Source organism: Coturnix japonica, unplaced genomic scaffold (genome assembly GCF_054131305.1).
Source record: "Coturnix japonica strain WE unplaced genomic scaffold, WE-NBRP24 Scf040, whole genome shotgun sequence".
Classification (NCBI taxonomy): domain Eukaryota; kingdom Metazoa; phylum Chordata; class Aves; order Galliformes; family Phasianidae; genus Coturnix; species Coturnix japonica.
The window spans coordinates 277,434-287,237 of NW_028188943.1; positions in this window are offsets into that span (position 1 = coordinate 277,434).

The window sequence follows — 9,804 nt, forward strand, 5'->3', positions numbered from 1 at the left end:
AGGCTTCTTCTCCTGTGTATATTTTCATTCATCTTAGATTTTGCTTTCATTCAATGTGACCTCTCTAGGCAAATATTGTCTAACACCATGAGTATCACATAAATGTGCAGATCTCAAGCTGCTCACTTATCTAGTACCCTTGGCATGATGCTTTATTTTCCTCAGCTGATCATCTAGATTGTGCCTGTTGATTGTGCAACAACAGCCTGTTGGTCTCGATTACCTGTGAGAGGCTCTAAATTTGGCCAGGAAAAATCATTTAAGGATAAGTAATTATCTGGGAGTCAGTAAGTCTTCCCATTGTTTCATAACAGCAGAGATACACACACACACAAACTCGTGGAACCCCACTGCTTTGCACAATCCTGTGCACACTCACATGTGTCATGCACTGATTTCCCAGCCAGTCCTCGTAGGGTCTCTTACTTAGGACAGGAGTGCAGGGGAGCAGCCAGAAGCTGTTTGCATTCCCTGCTGTCTGCTGGGCAGCTTTGCTGGAGATGCTTGGGTTGCTTTGTTTTTCCTTGGGAGGTGGGAAGGAGCTTTGGGTTGGAGGCACATCCCGTGCCAGAGCATCCCAATGGCACGTGTGGGGCACTGATCTGCAGCAGATGAAGGGGAGGAGGTCCCAGCACAGCTCTGCACCATGCTCTGCCACACTGGGCAGCTTGTTCCTGGCTCAGCAGCGTCATCAGACAAGAAGCAGGGAAGGAAATCAAGGATGGGGGGTACCATCAAACGCAGTTAGTGCATGCCTGTGCAAGACAAACAGACCCAGAGCTTGCGGGTTGTTCCTGCTTTTGTAGCATTTGTGTGCTGTAGCTGAGCAAAAGGTTCTGCTGCTTGAATCTTCTTCTGCAAGAGCCGCCTACCGGTAAATGTCTGCGGGGATGTACTCGGTGTGCACTTCTGAAGCCATTTGAGAACCTAGTCGTTCTTGCTGCAGGACCCCTGTCTTCTGTTAAAAGCTGAACGGTCCCCAGAGCACCTGTTTCCATCAGCTACCACCATCCAAAGCAGCCAGCCTTCTTACAGTCACCTGGCCCAAACATCCCTTTTGCTCTACACTTGATTCATGCAAGAGATGGGAGCTCGGCACGCACACCATCCTTCCAACACCCCATCCCTGCAGCAAGGGATCACAGCGCTGGCACAGCTGAAACAAAAAGGGTGTGCGAGTTTCCTGTTAGCACTCAGTGTGAACAAATCTACCAATGAGCAACACCGTGAGTCCCCACTCACCTCAGCACAGGTCAACCTGTAACCCCAGCCTTCCCCTATCCACGTGCACACACACACCCGTGTGCCACCCTGCCTGCTTTGCACACCCCCATGCACGCACTGCATCGTGTGCCCTCCTTTGCATTCACAGACATGTGCCAACCACCCCTGGGAACACGTACGTGCCTACACCTTCCACAAACACCCCTTTGTGTGCACCTGTGTGCAACCCAACTCCTCAGCACACACACACGTTTGTGCCACACTGTCCACGCACTCACCACGTGCCCTCCAGCACCCAAGGATTGCAGAGATGCTCCAGACTGTGCCAGAGATGAAATATCACAGTGCTGGGACATTATTGATCACTAAGGAAAACACTTGGAAGCATATTCAATCTGCAGAAGCTGTAATTACTGGGCACAGTCAGCTTTCCTATGGCTCAGCTGGAGGAGGCGGGTGCTCTCAGACATCTGAGACACTTGCACAATGCTGGGATCATTCTGATGGAAACTATGTCTTCAGATATCATGGTTAAAACCATCCAAGATGATCATGCAGAGCCTTAGCTCTGGAGCAGCACTTCTTCCCCACCCTTCACTACTCCAAGCAGCTCCAACAAACTTCTCAGAAGAAATCCAGGCCAGCACAGACCTGGCAGACCAGAACCAAGTGCAGCTTGTGTGACGGCAGTGCCCACTCCTTGCTTCCACCCTGCTCCAGCAGGTTAAGGAGTCTGAGCCTCACTGGCCTTTGACAGCTCAAGACTTTCATCATCTCATGACAACATTTCTCACTAAGATACACCTCAGGCATTGAATTCTCTTCTCACTACCTCCTCCCAGTCCTTCCCTAGGAACAGAAACCATTCAGATTCTACAGCAAACTACAGCATCTGCACTGCAAGAGCACACTGAACCACCTGCAAAAATGAAACGTGGTTTTGGAGAGTGGGTTTGAAAACACACCTTTAGACAGCTGTCTCCCTGTAGCCAAAAGGAAACCAAGTAGCAAAAGAAGAGTCCAGCCTGAAACATGCCCATGCTACTAGCCCAGGTTTTTCACAGTCAATGCAGAATCCATCCTGCTCTTGAGCTAACAAATGACCAGTGGGTCTCCTTTGCTCCACGCCTTCTCCTTCAAAGCCAGAAAAAGAAAGAATAAACAAGCAGAAGAAACCCAGACGTACCTTTCCACACACAGAGCAGAAAGTGGAACAGCAGTTGTCTCCTTCCTGAGACATGGTGGGGAGCATCCCAGAGGAAGCCCAAGTTCTTTGCTTCTCTCCACAGGGACTTCAAGCACTCTTGGCAAGAGCTGCTTTTGTTCTTTCTTCAATTGCTTCCATCACCAGAATCTCCTTTGGAAAAGGAACCCGAATGAAAGAATCAGCAAATGAAAAAGAATGAGCAATAACCACTTTCCCAGTTTTCTTCTGACATGCAATTTAGACTCTCAACTCTGGCAAGGTCTTAAAATCAGCTGGTTACAAGAACTGTCCCAAAATATATCCAGCTTCTGTACAGCTGCCGTTATTTCTGACAGCGAGTGTAATCACAGAATCATAGAATGGTCCGGGTTGGAAGGGACCTCAAGGATCATGAAGATCAATCGCCTCCCTGTCCCTGCTGGCCATCCCCTCTTCTGATGGAGCCCAGGGGACCATTTGCTCTCTGAGCTGCAAGAGCACGCTGATGGCTCACGTTCTGTTTTTCATCCACCAGGACCCCCAGGTCCTTCTCTGCGGGGCTTCTCTTAAGGACTGCTCCTCCCAGTCTGTAGAAATGCCTGGGATTCCTCCAGCCCAAGTGCAAAACCTTGCACTTTGCTGTGTTGAACCTCATTAGATTCACCTAGGCCAACCTCTCGGTTGAGCTCCCTCTGAATGGCATCCCTTCCTTCCACTGCGTCAGCCGCACCACTCAGCAAACAGCAGAGGGTGCACTCCATTGCATCATTGGTGTCACTGATAACCATGTAAAAAAGCACTGGTCCCAAGACAGACTCCTGGATGACACCACTTGTTATCGGCCTCCACCTGGACACAGAACCATGAATCACCACCCTCTGTCTGTGGCCTTTCAACCAATCCCTTATCCACCAGGTGGTCCACCTGTCAAATCCACATCCCTCCAGTTTAGAGATAAGGATGTGGTGGAGGGCCATGTCAAAGATCTTGCTCAAGTCCAGGTCAATGACATCTGTTACCTTCCTTTTGTCCACAAATGCCGTCACTCCATCATAGAAGGCCACCAGATTGGTTCGGCATGGCCTTCCCCTGCTAAAGCCACGCTGGCTGTCTTGGATCACATGCTCATTCCTTATGTTATCAAGCATGTCTTTGAGGCGGATCTGTTCTTCACCATCTTCATCACAGTTCTACATATGAATCAAATAATTGGTGTTGGTGTCACCAAGAAAACCTTTGTCTTCTACTCCTGCTGCAGCTTTCACCAGAAGCAAAGGGAGAGGCCACCTCCTAGATCCAAATTTTAAGAAACCAACGCCCAGTAGGTGCCATCTGAAATAAAATAGCAGAGAAATTAAGATGACTCTTCTGCATCCAGCTTTGATCACTTCTTCACTCAGGCACACCACCATGTGTGATCAAGGAGATGCTGCCTCTAGGCTGCATTCAGCTTACAGACTGTGTGGGAAATCACAGCTTGAACCTCTCATTAATCAGCTGAGGCAAGTGTTGGGTCAGCTGCGGGAGCACAGGTGAGAGTAATCTAGCTGTGCTCCAGTAAGGGGTGGACCTCAACTCCACCTCCTCTGAGACCTCATGTAAGGGCTGACCACCACTGGCGTAGCATCTCTTGGAGGTTGCTCCCCAGTTGAGACTGCCTCAGCTTTCTGATCAAGGTATCAATATGGGTGAGTTTCCCTTTGCTAATAACCTTTAACTATTTACCACTATCTTGGTTATCATCTTTTTACTGGCCACCCTTACAGAGACCATAAGGGTTTGGGCTTCCAAACTCTCAGCAAGCATTTGGATCAGCCAGCTTCCTGCTGGGGAGCCCCCTGCATCACTGCTGCCTATTCTGGTACTGTACCCGCAGATGCTTCAGAGCTCATTAGCATGGACTTCCTTCCTCCCCTCAGCAGCTGCTCCTGCGCTCACCTTCATTCCTACTCAGATACCGGCTGCTTCCAGCACCAGCTGACCTGCAATTCACAGAAAGGAAATGTGGGAGTCATGCAAACGCACAAGCCCAAGGCTGCGTCACCACCACGTATGGCAGCCTCAGGAAGTCAGCTGCAACTACAGCCTTTGTCAGAATGGAAACAGGCACCGTCAATTAAGTGTGACCTCTGAACTCACTGCCACCATCAGAAACAGGCACTGAAATCGTTCACTTCACTGCAGCTGGTTATCTCCAAATTCTTTTGCTTTTGGGAAATGATGGACATGGAATTGAAGGACACCAGAAAATTGATACCTACTTCATTGTAGGTGGTTAAGCTTGGAAGCAAGACTTGAGCAAGAAAAGCTTCTCAGCTCCTTGTAAGGCACTAAGTGATGGGATGATTTCCCATCCCTGCAGAAATCCTGACCTCTGCCACAGGTGGGTGAGTGACACAAAAGTTGAGCTGCCCATTCAGAAGCACATGGAGCAGGCCATGGAGCGGTTACATACCAACACATGAACAGGCACTTTCCCATTGGAAGGGAAATCCCTTCTCCCTGCCATGCCATGCCCACACCGCTCCTCAGGGCTGCACTGACAGCACAGACAGAATTGAAACATCTTTTGTCATCATTGTGGTTTTTCACAGACCCAGACAATGAGATACTGGGTTGCTGTGTGGGCTCCAAGGCGGCACTGCCATTTCCAAGCCATTGCTTCCTAGGGGCACAGAAAGTAAAACACTTTAACAAAATCTCACCCAGAGATTGCTATTTTACCATTCTTCCATGCAAAACAGGAGGACAATACAGCGGATTTGTGCAGCTGCATCAACACCCCGGGTGCTAAAGGAATGCAAAGACAGAAATATCAAAACTACAAGGAGGGAAGCTATGTTTAGTAATATCTTTTCTCATTTACAACAGGCAGTTGGCACTACTAAAGGAAAATCCCAGGCCTCAGGTTCTGACAGTGCGACAATCTGGTACGGACTCAGATGTGAGTGATCCAAATGGTTTATTCCAGGTTCTAATATCACTTCTGTGCATTCACACGTTTTCTCTCTTAACTTCCCCACAGCCTTCACATGTCCACAGAACATCCCACAAACTCTCCTTTACGGCGCACGTAGGCACTCATCCCACCAGAGCCATCAGTCATTCCTAGCCATGTGCTTCTCCTCCAGTCACGGACAGTATCACACGGCCATAATGCATCTTAAATGACTTAGTTTTTCTGTTCTTTCTGGAGGTGTCCTTGGTTCCTAGCCTTACCTTCTCATGCCGTTCATCTTGCTCTGCAGCTCCTGCTCTGAAGAGTCTTCTTATGTTCCCACGTGACAACTAGAAAATGAAGACACAGCCCCTGCCACCAAGGTCAGCTCTGCAGCACACGTTACCTGAGGAGCACTTGGCTACTCATGCAAACTGCACAGTGCAAGGAAGATTCTTGCATGTTGCAATTCTTCTTCTCCTGGCTCAGAAATTAGTTTTCCTACCTAGTAAATGTGAAAATAATAATAATTAAAAAAAGAAAACAAAAGTCTGACACAAATCAGACGTGATTGTTACTATGAAATTCTGGAGGACAAGGGATTTAACCTCTTTATGAAGAAGCTGACTGCAAAGGACTAAGAACAGCCATGATCACATTGAGAACTTGCGGGTAAAATTCGGGACTGAACCAATAATGGGCTTCTGGAGGTGAGGGTCTGCTCCAGGCCGCCTGGTCAAGGGAGCCTGTTGATGGGCCCTGCTTACTGCAGCTACCAGAAGCACCGCGCTCACTGACTCTCAACTTGATGGGGGATTCCAGTCAGGCTGGGAAATCAGCATGGCTGGCTGCAAGCTGTCTGAGACTGCTGGAGTGCACTGGGAATAACTTTGTGGGCCAAGCATTAAGCACACCAAGCAGAAGGGAAGCATTACTGGACATGCTGCACAGCAGGGGTTAAGACTGGAGGTGGTCAGGGCTGTAGTGACCATGCCCTCCTAGAGTTCCTCATCTCAAGGAATGCGGGCCTGGCAAAAAGCAAAGTCAGGACCCTGAGCTTCAGGAGAGTCAGCTGCAGGCTGTTCAAAGAATTCTTGGATGAGGGACACTGGAGAACTGCTTTCAGGGGCAAAGGGTTGAAACATTCCTTTGTCTGCACCCCTGTGCAACCCAACTCCTCAGCACAGCCCTGTGCAAGCACACATTTGTGCCACCGCGCCCACGCACTATCCATGTGCTCACACACACTCACACAACCACATCCCTTAGTGCAGCCCTGTGCGCACACACACTCACACATGTGTAACCCCTTCCTTTCACTCCCACAGTGCACACACACACCGGTACCACAATGTCCTTGTGCAGCTCCAACACTCTGCACACCCCTGTGCACGTACATATATGTGCATGCTCGTCCTTGCACACATACCCACAGACCTACACACACCTGAGCAACCCCACTGGTTTGTGCACTCATGGACACAAATGTGTGTACAACACCATCCATGCACAAATACACACACAAACACACACACACACACACACACACAATCATGGATCCCCACTGCTTAGCACAATCCTGTGCACACTCACGTGTGTCATGCACTGATTTTCCAGCCAGTCCTCGAGGGGTCACTTACTTAGGACGGGAGTGCAGGGGAGCAGCCAGAAGCTGTTTGCATTCCCTGCTGTCTGCTGGGCAGCTTTGCTGGAGATGCATGGGTTGTTTTGCTTTTCCTTGGGAGGTGGGAAGGAGCTTTGAATTTGAGGCACATACCGCGCCAGAGCATCTCGATGGCATGAGGGGGATCAGGGCCCCTCTATTGGTTACCTCGGTGGCTTGCAGCAACTGGAACTTTCCCCCTTTTGGAAGGGTTCACCTTGGTGGTTGTTTTGTGTTTTAATTCTTTCACTCGTGCCTGATGTAGATGAATCCACGGGGGTACCAGATGATAGAGACCATGGTTCCCACGATCGCCTATTGAGAAAGCTAAACAACGTGAGTTCCTCCCGACTCATATCATCAAAAATCTCAACCATAAAAAAGAGACGTCTTCATATTCAAGCAAATGACAACAGTAAGACCATGCATGTTCTTTTGTTGTATTTCCTGTGTAATCATGGGGAGGATATGAAGAAGTGGATCCACTGATGAAGAAGTGCAGAATCCACTTCTGCACTTCAGGCACAAGTTCCTTAGAATTGGAAGAGAACCTTAAAGGCCATCTTGCCCAGCTCCCCTGCAATAAACAGGGACATTCACAGCTAGATCAGGTTGCTCACAGCCTGGTCATTAGTCATCCCGGAGGCAAAACACACACTGAACGATTTCTCCCTGCAGTCATAAATCCTTGGAGACAACAGCATTGACACTGCATGTTACTGAAGCAGTAAAAGAAATTGCTCTTGTAACTCTCCTTGTGTTAAGGAAAATGATGATAAAAAGCAATGGAATGCTTTGGCAGGACACCAAAACCATTCACCTTCGTTGATATCTGCTGCAATGGAACCTTCCACTGGAAGAAGCCCCTGATGACTTGTCACCCCATAGTGGTGAGCTTGAGAAGCAGGATTGCTGCACAATAGAATGAACTGTAGCTCCTAAGCATCTCTTACATCCAGGAGGGCTGTGATCAGACCCACCTATCACCTTCAGGTGCGCTTTCTGATACCCTGTCTGACTTCACTGTCACTGTGCCAGCATCCTCAGGCTTAACCTGCTTCATTGTCAGTGTGCAGCAATTGCCAACATTCTTGATGTCATTTCAATTGTTGGTGTAAAGGAGGTTGCCATTCAGGAACCATTCCACGTCCTCGTCATCATGGGACAGCTCGCAGGAGAAGACAGCAGAGCTCTCTTCTTCAATTTCCACATCCTGCAGGTGCTTCGTTACTTCTACATTGTGGGCTGTGGGGAAACAAGGTGAACTGTTACCACTGTTACTATAAATCATACTGGGATGTGGTAGAATGGTTGGACTAGATGATCTTTGTGTAATCTTCTCAGTGGAGATTATACATTTATAAAGTTAGCAGGAGAGAACAGCAGAAATCAACCTCAAGAAGAGAAATGTGAGGTGAAATAGGACATGGAAGAGGCCACCCTCCCTGCTCATACCTTCAGCTGTCAGCGTGGCCTCAGTCTCTGCAATTCCTGCCTTGCACTTGTACACACCAGCATCATCGGGCTTCAGCTTCAGAATCTTGAGCTCTGCTGAATGCTTATCCCTCTTGATCTTGTACTTCTCAGAGGGTTCAATGGGTGTGTGGCCCTTGAACCATTTCAACACCTTTGGAGAAGGCCTGAAGTCACAGGACAGGATGACAGAATGACGTTCCAAACCTGTCTTGTCCTCCAGCTTCCTGGTGATTTGTATATGGTAATCTGCAAAGCAAGGGTGGAAGAGAAGAAAGGATGAGGACAATTGGAAGAAGAGGAAAGTCTCTTGCGTCTATTCCATTCCATTTCATTTCATATTCACATCGGTTCTTTGAACCACTCTAAAGATAAAACAAATGATTGCCTATAGGGAATGCCTTTGACTACATTTCCATAAAGTAACACTGTATACTATATACCAAATGCAAGGTCCAGCTCTTGCTTATTAAACTGCTCCCAGTTGAGGCAATTATTCAAATAAGAGTGAGTTGAAAATATAACAAGTACTTTAGGATGTGAATGGAGACTCTTATGCTGGGGACAACAGCAGATAAAAAGCCTGGAAGTTTCTTTCAGATGAAATCAATGACAAACTGCATCAAATTTAGGTGCTACCAAACTTAAACTTGTCTAGTTCAGAAATACAATTAATTTCACCTGATTTGACTTCTTTGCTATAACCAAGGACAAAACCTCAGCTCTGTAGATCTGAATAGTAAGCACATCACAACTATTCAAACAGATCTTTTACTGAGATGCAGCTGTCTCATTTAGTGTCCAACGACTTTGAACTGGAAATGGAGCAGACCAAAGCAGAATCTAAACATGGCTTCTACAAGGACTGATCAAGTGCGGCCACCGTCAAATTCAAAGTACCTGATACAGAAGGATCACACTCACTGTCAGACAAAACCTCTTTGGAGAGGTGAACTGACTGCCCTGTTCACCCCCACTTTGGAAATAACTGCACTCATTTCCTACCTGCTCCTGGCAGTGTGGGATGGTGGGATAGCATCACACTTCCCACACTAAGCTTCCCACCTGTCACTTGTTCCACCCTAACCTCAGTCCCAAAACAAAAGGGGAACTCCCTTCTGAACAATCTTCACTTCATTTCAAATGTCCTTTCTGCTTGACCTCCAACCCACCCCCCACTCAGGAGAAAGATCCCCCTCTTACACCCTACCATCTTGCTGCATTCTGATGTTGTCATCAGCCTTCAGCTTGTTGTCATCTTTGTACCACTGGCTCTGAACCTCATCATGTGAAATCTCACAGACAAAAGATGCACTCCCA